This window comes from Choristoneura fumiferana, chromosome 24 (assembly GCF_025370935.1).
Source record: "Choristoneura fumiferana chromosome 24, NRCan_CFum_1, whole genome shotgun sequence".
NCBI lineage: Eukaryota > Metazoa > Arthropoda > Insecta > Lepidoptera > Tortricidae > Choristoneura > Choristoneura fumiferana.
This window is the reverse complement of record NC_133495.1, coordinates 4,856,971-4,872,601: the sequence shown is the minus strand read 5'-3', so window position 1 is coordinate 4,872,601 and position 15,631 is coordinate 4,856,971. Positions and strand designations below refer to the sequence as shown.

At 39.0% G+C, this 15,631-nt stretch overlaps 1 protein-coding gene and 1 long non-coding RNA gene across 6 annotated transcripts in view; one reads left to right on the top strand and one right to left on the bottom strand.

Annotated features, from left to right (window-relative positions):
* sona (sol narae metalloprotease) overlaps positions 1-15,631 on the bottom strand; it is a 233,509-nt gene that overhangs the window by 140,219 nt on the left and 77,659 nt on the right. The gene's annotated exons all lie outside the window — the stretch shown is intronic.
* Positions 6,320-8,993, top strand: LOC141441526 (uncharacterized). The gene is made up of 3 exons (XR_012452809.1): positions 6,320-6,476; positions 6,611-6,753; positions 7,239-8,993. It is a non-coding gene; the product is annotated as an uncharacterized lncRNA (long non-coding RNA).

The window sequence follows — 15,631 nt, the reverse complement described above, 5'->3', positions numbered from 1 at the left end:
ATGTTTTAATTTAAATAAAAAGTAGTTCTGAAAATATTGGGTACGAATAAACGAATACCTTGTAAGACCCAAGTCAAATTTTGACCATTAGAATTTGAAACTTAATGTCAATTAGTAAACTTGACATTAGCTTTAACGTATGTTCTATTTTTTTTAGGGCAAACGAGCAAACGGATCGCCTGATGGTAAGCGAGTCACAAGTGCGTTGCCGGCCTTTTAGGTAGGAGGTAAATGTAGGTCATCGGGTCTTACGATGATAACCCGAAAAATCGCACTGTTTCCTTCATTAGAAATGACAATGTTTATAGATTTCTTAATTTTATAATATTTCTGTTAAACTCAGAAGTAACAAAGTGGAAAGTTAGCTGAGTCACGTGATGATAAGTGATTTATTATAAAGTATTTTTTATATAATACATATACAGGAGCAAACTTTAAAAGTCTGTAGGTATGTATACATAGAAGTCAAAATAAGTCGGCGTGAGTCGAGTGAGCAGAATAAGTTTTGTACCTACGTAGTTGGTGTTATTATTATTTCTAGCTATATAAGGTTGACCGTACCGATTTAATACACAGTTCATTTTATGAAACACACTTTATAAGGAAACATAATGTGTTATATCTCTAAAAGAGATAATTATTTTTTTCTCGCATTAAGACTATCTCGAATCCTTGACATTAAGTTACTTTGGACTTCCGCACTAAATGGTTTACCTACGTTGATGATTTGGGTTCGGATAATCGCCAACCGGTGGCCGTATTGTCTATCGCTCTGGCACTCGCAATCGCATTCGCCGTCTTTTTTTATCCTCATCCCACACCGTGCGAGAGAAGTGGTAAAAACTATGATAAGTGTCCGCCAACGAAGTGGGATTTTGATCGTTTTAAGCCAGTGGCCGTCAAATGTTTTGCGTCCCGCGATATAAGCAATGACTTTATTGCAGCCCACAGTAAGCCCTCACTTTGTCTAACGTGGCCTTTGATCGGTAATTCTAATTCATCTGTGCACCAGTTTAATGAGGTCTATCGCGTATGAATTCAGCGCTAGAGGCACTAGTGTATCGTGAGGTCTCCGAAATGTCAAATCTCATAGTTTTTGGGTTAGCTACGCGCGTTTATTTATAATTAGAATAATTTTGTGAATATTTTGCATTACCTGAAATTAATTATGGCAATTATGCGTTACGGGGCAATGAATGTCTGTGTTTAGAGACAGTTTTGTCTTTCGGAAACTTTTGTCCTCCCTTTTTTTCCGAACAAAACGGGACTATACGCAACACTGTGGTTTCTCGATATTTTTTTGGTACGGTTTTAAGGTGTATTAAATATGATTTTAATCTAAACTTTGTTTTCACGGCCGTAATAACAAACTTTGAAAGCCATACTTAAAAACCTCACGCAATAGAGGCGCCATCTAGAAAGAAAAAACGATAGCCCTCATTACCGTTCCTTTTTTCCGCAATAGTGAATGGTAATTGGACGAATGAGAATGGCCAAATGGAAAAGTGTAACGACCACTGGTTTAAGACGATACCACATCGAAAGTTGTGGGGAGACCCTATCAAACCCTGATTGGTAAGTTATTGCAAGCTGCATGCTATCCCGACTTATCTTTCCGGCCGACTGCGACCGTCCCAGCTTCCTCCAACCTTGCCGACGTGTCGTTGCCCAACACGTAATTACGCGACAGACAATAAGTTTTGAAACGGCGGTCGCACGATCTTGAGAGCGACAGTAAAATGACGCTTTACAACTTCTTTACTCTACACTCGAAAAATACGCGACATTTCATGAGTGAGACGGCAGTCTATAATTATCATCAGCTGTAGACGTTGCTTGAAAATGCTTTGCTACTTGTATTCAGCAGTCGCCCGCAACTTAAGCGACGTCGTTGCTCCACCTAGTGGGAGGCCTTCCAACGTTGCGTCTTCCAGTTGGTGGTCACCCTTAAGAACCTTCTATTCAAAAGTTATCTCTTATTTAAGAAATGTGTGTTCCCGGTCATTGTAAGTTCAATTTACATTATACTTAGAGCTATGTCGCTGACTCTAGCATGTAGAGAAACTCTGAGCATAGCTCTCTACTACCACGTCTACGTCTTCCTATACCTGCCAAAGAATTAGAAATACGAAAAATTTCAATGATGGTATGGTCTTCATCCCAAAGTCAACGTCGCCAAATTTGCGCCTCTCCTGCAAAAGCAAGAAGCTCCTGCAAGATTTAGTAAATAAGTATGTATGTATGTAAACTCTTTATTGCACATAAAAATAAAAATACAAATACACAGAGAGGAGAAAAAAAGCGAGCTTATCCCTAAAATGGGATCTCTTCCAGCTAACCTAGTTAAGAGAAGACAGTTTGTTATATAGAGGATAAGCAGACAGTGAAAATTACGTGCGGTAAAGAGAAAAAACAGAAATACTCAAAAGATAAGTAATAATGGATTGTATATTTAAGAAAGTACTTAAAATTGTTTTTGACTAAACATAACAATATGTTTAAGTTAAAAGGCACTAAATAAGGTTACTATGTACAGTCACCTGCATTAATATCTGCCACGCTGTGCGCTGAGCGTGCCTAAATATCTGACACGTCCTATCGGCCTTAGAAATAGACTCGTAATAGATATTATTTATGCACGCTTTGTTGTGTCAGATATTGGTGCTTAATTGTATCTTTATCCTCTTGTTCTGAGAGGAGGCCTGTGCTCAACAGTGGGACGTATACAGGCTGGTATGGCTGGATGGCTGTATCTAAAAGATTTATGTTTCGCGTCAAATCTATTGCTGGTATTTGGTTTTAGAAATTATTGCAAGCGCCATCTTACGGCTCCCATGCGGCATTAAGGTAAAGGTTGTAAACGCAAAACCATTTAACAAAGCCCGCCGACAATCGACATATTTTAGCGCTGTGAATTATTAACAAAAATAAATATTTAATAGAAAAAAATGTGAGAGTACACAGCCTGGGAATGCAAAGAATTTTAATGATACGATAAGTGTATGGTAGAGACACAGAAAAATAAAATGCATAAGTAAGTAGTAGAGATTGAAGCTGGTACAGTCACCAGTACCAATATCTGTCAATATTATTATTCCGATATTCCCACGGGATAAGGATAAAATCTCGAAACAACAACCGCTGGGCTTAGAGTCATGAAATTGGACATGATTGTTTTTAATGTAACGCCAATGAAAAGCAACGATATAATTTTCGGGAATTCCCACAGGAATTTTAAAAAATTCCGAAATTTCAATTCAGCTGCTGGATCTAATGATTTACGTGTGCGAAACCACGGGTAAACACTAGCAGGTAATATAATAGTTCACAGTATAGACGTAAAAGTTTTAGCAAGCATTTAGGGAGCGTTCTAGCGAGCATTCAAGCAAAACAATGGTAAATTTGTTTCGAGCTCTTTGCCCAGCATCTGTCCGACATCATCGTAAGTAATAAAATTTCTGACGAGTAAGTTTACTTTTAGTTTACTAGAGCGATCCCTAGGGATCATTCTAAGAATCATCGTGTAAATTTTCGTGGCAATGCCTTGCTCTATGCTGGGCACTGTTTTTTGTTCAGTTCTAAAAAATGGTGAATACTACACATGCTTCGATCAAAAACGTTTTTCATTACTCATTATCTATCGTATCGAAGAGAAATGTACCCAGCCAGAAGCTCCCGAGTGTCTATGAATCAACTATAATAATACATTTATTTACCTTCATGTCAACTTCCTTAATTAAATCATAATCGAATATAATCCATGCTTTCTTCCTGCGTTGCACAACACACATTAATCTTACAGCTGTCAGTGTCAATTCATTATTGAAACAAATAAGAAAGGAGTATGTTACGAAATAGTTATGTCATAGTTTTGAGTTCGTACAGCATAATTACTGTTATTATTTTATGATACATTTACACTTTCGATGAGAGATAACAGATATATCAGCTTGTACTAGCTATATGTTTTAGATCGAATATACAACTAAGACTAAAGAGTAGTAAAAAAAGCTGAATGTCTTTTTGATATAAATGGCCGAACGATCGTTTCTTATAATTCCAAAAGTATCAGATTTAGAACACATAATAAAATAAAATAAATCTAGACTAGCTCATTAGCTAATGTAAAAGATAGTGTCATTTTATGTCAAGAAAATGCATTTCGGCATTTTCCGGGAGATTGGCAGACGAAGTGATGAACTGTTGTTGCTTATAATTTAACTATCACAAAATACTGAAAAGGAAAACCAGCTCAATCTACAAATTAAACAAAAAAAAATGTGAAAAAGCAGCCATTATTTTCAAATTAGTAACGAGCTGACATAATCTATATTTTTTGTACCGTTTTGCTCTATTGTCAGCGTAGAAAGTGTCGAGATGTCTGTGATGTTACATTGTGTGCGGGGTCCACTCCACACTGCACTGCGGCATTTTTATTTAATAAATAATAAATATCACGGGACACTTGACATCAATTGACCTACAGGTGACCTTCATTAATATCTGCCACAGCGGAGCGTGCAAAAATATCTGACACTTCCTACCGGCCCTAGAAATAGAGTCGTATCAGATATTTAAGCGCGCTTTGTTGTCACATAATGGTGCTGGTGACTGTATTAGGCAATGGATAAACATACCTAAATAGATAAATACATATTACACACCCATGACATAAAAGCAAACCTTCGAATTTTTCATACAAGTATCTGTCCGAACGGGGGCATACTTTTTTAACAAACTTTGCAAGACAAAAAAAGACACCTTGTAAAAAAATATTACTTACATAATAAGTAGTAATAGTACTACAGTATTTTAACTAGTCCATAGCTCTTCTTCAAAAAGTGTCAAAAAGCCAAACTAGACTTGTTGTAAGAGTGATCCCACTTATTTGATTCCACTTTAGCATTGACCCGGTTTATAAAGTTCACGTGATTCGGTGGAAGTTATGTAACGCGCTTACAGCGGTTATGAGAGTAATTGGTGTTCGTGATCGACGACTTGGTTCCGTTGAAAGTCAGCAACTATGAACAAGTTTGCTTGTTAAGCTTATTACCACACAAATTAAATGCTTATTCATCCCGCGGGAACTTTGGACTTTCCCGTCAAATAAAGTGACGTAAATTAATCAGTGATATTTAAGAATAATATATATTTTTATGCGAGGGAGGCAAACGACATCTAATGGGAAATCATCAGCACCGCCCATGAGTAGGTACCAACAACTCAAGGAGAGTCACGGTCTTTTGCCAGCCTCTAAAGAAAGTGTCAGCTATTATAGGTGTCTTTGCTTACTTTGGCATTAAGTCAATTAGTGTAAATTGTCCCATAAGTTTGAGGAAACTGAATCACGTACCAGGGTGGGACCTTTGTGCAACAATGCCATGTTGACCTCCCATACATTTGCCAAAGAAACTACAGCGAAATGGATTATGAAAAGATTCCACCCTGCAGGGCTACTTCGAAACTAGAAACTCGAAATTCGTATCGTACCGTCCCTCTCGCTCTCGTATTATATAGTATAAGTGTCAGAGGGACCGCACGACACGAATTTCGAGTTTCGAGTTTCGTAGTAGCCCTGCTGGTACGTGAATCGGTTTTCTCGAGTGTATTTTTTTTATTTAACAAAGTGCAAAGGGGAGCCTACCGACAAAACGCTTATTAGTCGTCAGAGCGACGCGTGGGCAAGGCATTGTATTTATTTATATGTAAGTCTGTACCAACCCGCTGACTTGTAAACTTAGAGCATTAAACCAACGGGATAGGTCATCCACAGGGCTATAATAATAACAACAATAAAGCATAGTTCATTTAGAATTGGCACATATTTAGAGATAAATAAAAAACCGTGTGCCGTGTCGAAAAAATAGTAGATTGTACAACAAGAGCATAAAACGAACCATTTTACCCAAATGTTCATATAGCCACCCGAGCCGGTACAGAAAGAAAGAAAGAAAGAAAGAAAAACATTTATTCGTGACATTTTTACAAATAAAAGAAAAAGGAAATAAATTTTGTCACGAAATGGTCCCAACTCAGCATGATGTCAACCTTGCGGCCGACGCTGGTCTTCCGTTGGAACCATTTAAGTGTTAAAAGAACAAAACAAAACAGCAGTGAACTCGACAACTAAAACAATTTTTTACAATACACAAAACTAGTAATTTACAACATAAAAATAACTACACAAAATATAAATAAAAGAAAAAAGAGAATAATATGCACGTCTGTATAGGCCTATTGCCTTTGCCAATAATGCAATTATTGACGTGGCATTAAAAAAAAGAAAAAAAAAAAAAGTACTCTGTGCTATAGACGTGGCATGGATGGATTCATAGTTCGTGCAAAAAAGAATGAGTTCCGAATAATCCATTACCATTACAATAAAATATCAGTGCAAACAAAGCGCCAACGGTACTTATAGCGATGTTCAAACAAACATCACAGTCACGGCAGCGCCCATGGAACGCAAACAACAGGTATGTAAAAAGTGGCGCTAGTTATAACCTAAAATAAAAAATAAAAAAACAAAATCAAGCTGTTATCCTTATCATTATTCACAACAACCATAAGCTCCATAACTTTGTTATACACTACAACGCACGTCTTGCAGGTTCCCAAATGGCCAAGGTACCGAAAGATGACAATAACAACAGCAAACGTCCCATTCGGAGTCCATGAACAAATCCAACGTGGCAGTCTCAAAAAAGCATGCACAGCTAGATAATGCCATGCAGAAGGGGCGCAAAACAAAAGGTTTGTAGACATCCATGACCCATAATTATAATTAAGCCAAACAAATAATATGAAGATACAATGAACTAAACACTAACTATAGGTACACAATAGAAATACATAAGTACCTAGTAAATGATCCTACTTTATACTAATATTATAAATGCGAAAGTTTCTATGCATGTGTGTGTGTGCGCGTGTGTGTGTGTGTGTGTGTGTGTGTGTGTGTGTGCACGTGTGCGTGTGCCCATGTTTGCCACAAAACTGCTGGATGGATTTGGATGTAATTTGACGCCTTGAAAGCTGGAGATCTGAAGCAACACATCTACTTTTTATCCCGATATTCCCACGGGCAATGCCGTTATTTTAATTGACAAATAAACAAAAATAAACAAGACAAAAACTCTCTAAATGCAACTGGTGTCATGAATAAGAGTTTCCTGCTTTTGCTGGTGCTCATTCATATGCTTTTTAAGTTTAATTCTAAAGCCACATATATTTTTCAGGTCCCTAATTGGCGGTGGGATATTGTTCCAACATTTTGTGGCAGCATATCGGAAACTACCGCGGAAGGCAGCTGAAGCATGACGATGTGTCAACAGTTGCACACCACACTGCCGAGCTCCGCGAACTTGATGGCCAGAAGACCAAGACAACTTCTCAAAAAGATACGGTGGGGATTTATTCTTTACTACTCCAAAGAGGAGGCAGGCAAGGTGAAGCTTGCGTCTGTGTTGCATTTTAAGGATACTATATTTATTTAAAAATGGAGTGACATGAGCCCTCAATGGAATGCTAAAACAAAAACGTGCACAAGCATTTTGCACTCGCTGTACAAGTCTCTTCGTTTTCGCAAGAAGGCGTGGACCATACACTGTATCCATATAGTTCAACTTAGACAAAATCAGTGACTCCACCAGCTGAATGCGCAAGCTTTCACTTATAAATGGCCTAATTCTATACAGGATTTTAAGTTTATAGAAGCAACTTCCAACCGACCTTGCAATGTGCTTCTCATAACGTAATCCACAATCCATTTCAAGACCCAAGTTACGCGCCTCATACACACGCTCGATGGGTCTACCCATCATTGTGACTTGTGCCATGCCCGCACAGTCAAGGCCGGCCATCTGCTGCTTACTACCAAAAATTAGGTATTTGGTCTTGTCAGGATTGAGTACTAGGGAGTTTTTTGTGGCCCAAGAAGCTATGCTAGTGAGGTCATCGTTAAGTTTATCTATGGTACCGTTGATCTCTGATGGCTTGCATGACAAATACACTTGAATGTCATCTGCATAAATATGATATTTGCAGTATTTAATGTGAGTCTGTATGTCAGCAGTATATAAAATAAATAGGATCGGTCCGAGGATGGATCCCTGCGGCACTCCTCGAGTGAGATGTGCCTTGTCGGATATTTGAAAAGAACCATCTTTATTCTGCAGTTTCACATACTGATAGCGATTATTAAGGTAGCTGTCAAACCATTTTATTGCATTGTGGTCAAAACCATAATAACTCAACTTGGACAACAACATCTCAATATTTAGACAGTCAAATGCCCTAGAGAAGTCTAACAACACCAAAAAAGTACACATTCCTTTGTCTTGCGCGCACAAAATATTGTCAGTTACATCCAGCAGACAAGTCACAGTGCTTCGTCCCCTTCTAAAGCCAGACTGCACATCCGGCAACATGTTGTTATTTTCTAAATAATTGGTCAATTGTGAGCACACAGCTCTTTCCATGACCTTTGACAGACATGGCAATATACTGATCGGTCTAAGTTCCTTAAGCTCGGTTGGATTTGAGATTTTAGGCAAAGGGCGTACTATTGCATGTTTCCAGATGTCAGGAAATGTTGATGTTAATATGGAGATATTAATTATATCTCTAATTATGTCAGCAGTGCATGGTAATGTCAATTTTAACATGTTTAGGCTAATACCATCACAACCTTCAGCATTTGATTCTAATTTATTTATAATTTTTACAATTTGTTCTGTACTGACCAATTCAAGATGAAAAACTGAGTCACTAAACTTATGGAATTCAAAGTAAGTCAGTTGTGATATGGTGCTTCCAGTGGTGGCCGGTAAATTAAGAAAATGACTATTTATAGCATTAGGATTATTGAAACTAGTTGGTAGGTCTTTGTTATCATTAGGCAATATAGTAGATTTAAGATTTTTCCAGAGTAATTTTGGTTTATGTATATTATTATTTATATTTTGATTAAAATAGGCTGACTTCTCATTAAATAGTGCTTTATTTACAATTGATTTCAAATCTTTATAATACTTTTTTTTACTTTCTAATCCAGTTCTATGGTAGTCACCCGCGGCTCTGTCACGCAACCGCATCATGAGTCTAACTGTGTCTGTGATCCATGGGGGAGTGCGAGATCTGACAACAGACGACTTTATTGGGGCATGGATGTCAAATAACTCGACAATATGCTGACTCAACACATGGACCATGTTACTGACATTGTCATTATCCGGATTGGCCAGCAAATTCCACTCCATACATTGCAGGTCAGCATCAAATTCCTTCTGTTTTATGTTTCTTATTGATCTGTAGGTTATGGAAAAGGGTTTAGGCCTGTCACGTCTAACATCAAACTCACATATCACTAGACAGTGTCCTATCAAAGAACCTACATGCTCAATAGTGACCTTCTTCGAACGTAGGTCGGTACAAACTACGTCGAGCAACGTCTGACTGGTGTCTGTGAAATGCGTGGGCTCCGATACCAACTGGGACAAGCCAAAACTAGACAGAAAGTGGTTAAATTTAGTTATTTTTACATCACTAGCGGTTAATAAGTTTATATTAAAATCACCAAGCAGTACCAAGTTGTCACTATTAGGTATCGAACCAATCGAGTCAGACAAAGCATCAAAAAACAAATCAGTATCCATCCAAGGGGGTCTATAAGCTGTCCCTACTACCAGCTTCCTTCCGTTGACATTCACTGTAAGCCACATTTGTTCTACAGACTTGTGCAGTGGATCCACCGGGTGGGGCCAAGTGCGAGCACTAACATCGCGCTTTATGTAGAACCCAACACCTCCACCACGTGAACGTGTGCCCTGAGGTCGAGGGGTATGTCGGAGTCTGCAACCAGGAAGTACCGGCGCCCGCCCCTCCTCCCCCGCCCTAAGCCAAGTCTCGTTAATCGCCAGCACATCAAACTCCTGACGGACACAAGCCGCTATAAGGTCATCATGATTTGTGCCAAGGGAACCTGCGTTGTACAAACCTATTCTGAGTCGTTTATGAACCATCGTTCATGTTACGATCATGGAATATACTCAGAAAACTAGGAGCAACGAACAGAGTAAGGAAATTCCATACAATAACAAAGAAAAATAAATATGTCAAATGTTTATGCGACACGCCACTCACATTTAAGGAACATTTGAAGTGAAATATTAAACACATATTATGGGCTGGCTCTAACGCAATAAGGTGCCAAAAACCTGAGCAATGTCCTCAGACGAACGAATCCGTTGGGCAGGCCCATCCCTATCGCGACGCACGTACACGCGACCAGCCGTCGTCCACGGGTAACGCCAGTCCAGCCTCCTGCATTCCTGCCGCGCGCTGTAGAACAGCGATCGGTTCAGCCTGGTGAGTCGCTCGTTCACGTAGAACCGAGTGGGCGACCCGGGCAGACCAAAGTCCGCCGTGTCCGCGCCCCGGCGCACCCTCGCGGCGCGCAGCAGATCGGCGCGCGGCGCCCGGCGGGCGAGGCGCACGACCAGGGGGCGCGGGCGCAGTCGCTCCGCACCGACGCTCGCGTCCCCGGCAGCGCCGCCACCCTCCGCGACGTCCAGCGACCGCCGAGGCGCCCCCACACGCTCCGCAAAAACGATGTCGCGCTCATCTAAGGCCACACCGAGCTTCCTCGCAACCAGGCCCACAAGATGCAATCCATTCTCGCTGGCCGCCTCAGGGATCCCGGATATCTCCAAGTCGCCGAGGAGGAGGTCTTGATCGCGGTCATTGAGCTCCGCCTTGAGCTCCGCAACGGTATTGGCCAAATGATCGCCAGCGCCGTCAGCTGCTCTCTCCTCCGTGCGCGCCTCGAGGCGGCTGATCCTCTCCTCGACGGCCTCGAACCTCGCCTGAAACCCACCAATGGAACTGCGCATTTCGGCTATATCGCGCCGCAGACCAGCCATCTCCTCCCTCATGGCTGCTACGTCCAGACGGAACATACGGATCTCCCTAGTGAGGTCCTGAACAGGCGACGGCTCATCGACCCCGGCCCCCTCCTGCTCACTGCCCTTGACTGGGGTATCAGTGTTGTCACTCCGTGGCACCTGAACCTTGCACGCCGGACACACCCACGCAGATGATACGCGTGCATCAAGCCCCAAGTTCACACACACCCTGTGATAGACACTGCTGCATTTTTTGCACTTAGCGCCATCTGTCAGGTGGTTCGTGGTAAACTTGCCACAACCTGCACACTTCGGCTGTGTGGAAGCAGTATTCTTTGGTTGTGGCATTGTGCTATCACAACTTCACTATTCTTTCCTATATATTTATCTTTATTTTTTTACACCGGAGGGTACTATTAACACAAAATGTTTCGCCAATATTTATTTTTAAGATTCAGTCAATTTCACTTAATATTGCTGTATAATAACAACACACGCACTTTATCGTAATGTATTCTGCCCGATAACAAAATAGAAAGTTTAAAATTACAGTTTGTTTATTTTTTAAGTGTTGACAAAATAGAACAACTTGTTGTCGGTTCACTGTATAACTACCCACTCCTACAGCGAGGGTGGATAGACACGTCGAGGGGAAAATGGATTTAATGCTCGAGTTTTACACTCTGCTTTTCACTTCGATGGCGAGGAAATGAAATAGCAACAGTGAAAACAATTTTTCACTCACTCAATTTTTTATTTTTCATGCATTACTATATAATTATATTTTTTTAGTTTTAGTGATTTATTTGTTTGATTTTTAGTTTTATATAAATAAAAAATGTATTAAAAAAATATAAAGAAACTTCTTTGTTTATGGCTGTTGACACCTAATTACCTTGGTCTTAGACGAATATTTTATTTTATGCACTAGTGCATAAAAAGTCATTTTATGTCGCCTAGATCCAGCTTACGAGCATGAGAAGTGAAAAAGATTATCGCAATTTGATGACAAGACTTTGATCTTTAAATGCTAAAAGCGTTTTAGGGCTTGCTTTATGCATATTTTAGTTTTCGACACTGGAAATCGAAAATAGAAAATTAATCGTAAACAAGTAGGTACATAAAAAATCCTAATTTGTCCGGAATCCGGAAGATTGCCAAGAATGAAAATAAATACAGAGAATAATAATAATAATAAACCATTTATTTCAGGCAACACGGCCCATACTTACAATAAATACCTTAACTCAGGTTTCTATAGTCCCACGTTCATCAATAATCCAAACAGATTTTTTAACATTTCGAGCAATTGCGGAACTGCTAACATCATCTAGGAGGTTCATCGCAGCCTAATCCAATAGAAAATGCACGATGAACCTCCTAAACGTTAGCAGTTCTGTAATTGTCTCAGTTAAGGTTCTACATTCCATTTTAGATGTCGTTGCTCCAACTTTAGCATTTATTTTTAATAGCTGTATAGATGAAGGCGTGTTTCCAGATTTGATGAAATATAGTAAAGTAGTTCCTATTTTTAAATCAGGTGATAAAGATAATCCCTCTGATTATCGTCCTGTGTCCATCCTATCAGCGTTTAGCAAAATATTTGAAAAAATAATGCTGACGCAAATGATCTCGCATTTTAATACCCATAAAATCATGCATCCACAGCAGTTCGGATTCACAAAAGGCAGGTCTACTACAGATGCGGGTCATAGTTTAGTTAAATTCATATTGCAAGCTTGGGAGGAATCACATGACGCTATAGGTGTATTCTGCGACCTTTCGAAAGCTTTTGATTGTGTGGATCATGATACTTTAATTTGTAAGTTAAATTTTTATGGCATTCGTGGCCTCGCTTTAGAACTCATTAAATCTTACCTCACACAAAGAAAGCAAAAGGTAGCGATTAACGGAACGGTATCGGAGGGATCTGTGGTCGAAATGGGAGTGCCTCAAGGATCCATTCTTGCCCCATTCCTGTATCTTATTTATGTAAATGACCTTACTTATATGGTAAGCCAAAAGTCGGGTATAGTTATGTTTGCTGACGACACGTCTTTACTGTTCAAGGTTAGTAGAAAAGATACCGACTTCATTGAGCCCAATGAAACCCTGTCCGTGATATCCGCATGGTTTGCTGCCAATAATTTGTTACTAAATCCTAAGAAAACTAAATGTATTAAATTCTCGTTGATAAATTCATCTAGCTCGAATTCAGTTTCTAATATAAAGTTAAATGGTCAAACTATTGAATTTGTAAAATCAACAGTATTTTTAGGAATAACGCTCGATTCTAAACCTCAGTGGGGGCCTCACGTCACAGCAATCGCGGGTAGATTGAGCTCTGCTGCTTTTGCAGTTTGGAAAATAAGGCAGCTAACCGATGTGGCGACGGCACGGTTGGTGTATTTTGCTTACTTTAATAGCATTATTTCGTACGGCCTTATTTTATGGGGATCTGCTGCAGACATTGAGTCAATTTTTATCTTACAAAAGAGAGCAATTAGAGCAATTTATAATTTGAAGACGCGTGAATCTTTAAGATCTTTTTTTTAAGGAAACAGATATCCTAACCCTGCCGTCGCTTTATGTTTTTGAAATAATCATGTATGTTAGGAAGAACATATGTGATTTTCCCACTAACGTCGATAAGCCAAAGGCTACTAGAAACACAGGGAAGCTTAAAGTTCCATCTTACAGACTGGCTAAAACCAAAAAGTCTTTTCTGGGAAATTGCATACGTTTTTATAATAAAATTCCAAAAAATATTATAAATGAAACGGATACAAAATTCAGATCTATTGTCAAGAAGACATTAATATCAAAGGCGTATTATAAAGTTAATGATTATATCATGGACAGGGATATTTGGAAATAATTCCGATCCGCATTAGCGATCCCTTCAAATAGCGAACCTACTGTGTTAAAAATAAAGTTGTGTTAAATACTTGTGATGTATACATATCATTTAATAATATTGTAAATCTGTTTTAAAAAAAATATATACCTCGTTGAGTTTCTTGCCGGATTCTTCTCAGCAGAGGTTTTTCCGAACCGGTGGTAGATTTTTTTTTGACATTCATAAGTGCTTGTTATAGCCTAAATTGAATAAAGATATTTTGACTTTGACTTTGACTTTGATTGTTCGGACAATTGATGAACGCTTGGGACTATAGAAACCTGAGTTTACGGTAAATATAATTTATAGAAAACATTAAAAACTAGTAAGCTATACCTGAATGTAATGATAAGTGGGTATATTGTTATGACCGACCCCGTTACGCAATGTCTTTCAAAATGTACAATATTTCAGCAGATGGGTTGGTCAGCTTGTTTGAACGCTAGTGTAAAGGTTATTAATCGGAATTTTTAATTCAAGAGGTAGTCACGACTTTGATTATTATTTAAATAAGTTTCAGTTAAAATTTTCCTACGCATACGCTTCCTTGCACCCAGTCGAAAGTGACAGGTTTTTTGCACATGACAACTCCGTAAGACTTAATGGTCTAAGGTACCAACGACTGACTTGTAAAGTAACGCATCGCCACAAACTTATCCATGCAGTTGTCATTAGCGTCGTAGCAAGCAAATTTAATGGGCCTTTGTCATTCCAGCAGAAAATGGGGTTTGTCATTCTTCAAAAATATATTACCGATGTAAATTTCTACCATTTTACCTGTGCGCAAGCAGGTTTTGTACTATTACGTATTATTATGAGACAGTCAGTGCGTCAAATTATTTAAAACAATAGGCTTGCACGTTCGCAATGCTAATGCTGCTAAATATAGGTGAAGATAAGATATGCTTTTATATTTCGCTGTCTTTGAAATAACCGACCATCGTGGCCGCCCACGGCGAAACTGTGTTTTCGTGCAAGAGTTTCTGTAAAAGCGTAGTTGATTAACTTTTGAATGAGATAGCACGCTGGTATGCTGATACGTAATGAAACAGTTTATTTTTGAAAAAAAATATTCGTGTTTAAATTGAAAATACAAACTGAAATATAGATGCACAGAAAAACAGAAAAATAAGACCATCACTGGGAATCGAACCCAGGTCCTCGGTAATCCGTACCGCCTTCCCAGCCGATTCCCAGTGATGGTCTTATTTTTCTGTTTTTCTGTGCATCTATATTTCAGTTTGTATTTTCAATTTAGGTTTTACGGGATGACCGTAAAAGTAAAAGTTTGGAATTGAAATAAAAAATACAAAAAGTTTCCAAAAAAACAATCTTAATTCGTGTTTAAATAAATATGGTTTAATCTGTCATCTCCCAGGATAACAGGATCAAAGGAATTTGGGCACAAATTTGTGCCTCTGGGAGAGGACAGGTTAAAAATGGTAAAATCGGTCTTATAAATAGTGCTAATGGGCTGTGCTGTGACATGCATGTCTAACCAGATAAATTGTCATGACAACAAAATTTTATATTCTAAAATTGAGCTTTTTTAAGCTAAATTTAATTTATGGGCTGTTTCACCATCCATTGATTAGTGTTAACTGGCGGTTAGGTGTGATGCCGTCTCTTTTTGTTTGGTTCAAATGGACGGAGACGGCATTACATTTAACCGTCGGTTAACGCTAATCAATGGATGGTGAAACAGCCCCTTAATATAATAAAGAGCATAGAGATTCTAGATTTTTTTTTGCTTTCCATCCATTTTACTTTTTTAACCACCGACGCAAAAAAAGAGGGATGCTACCGTGGTTCTTAAACGGGTGGCCCG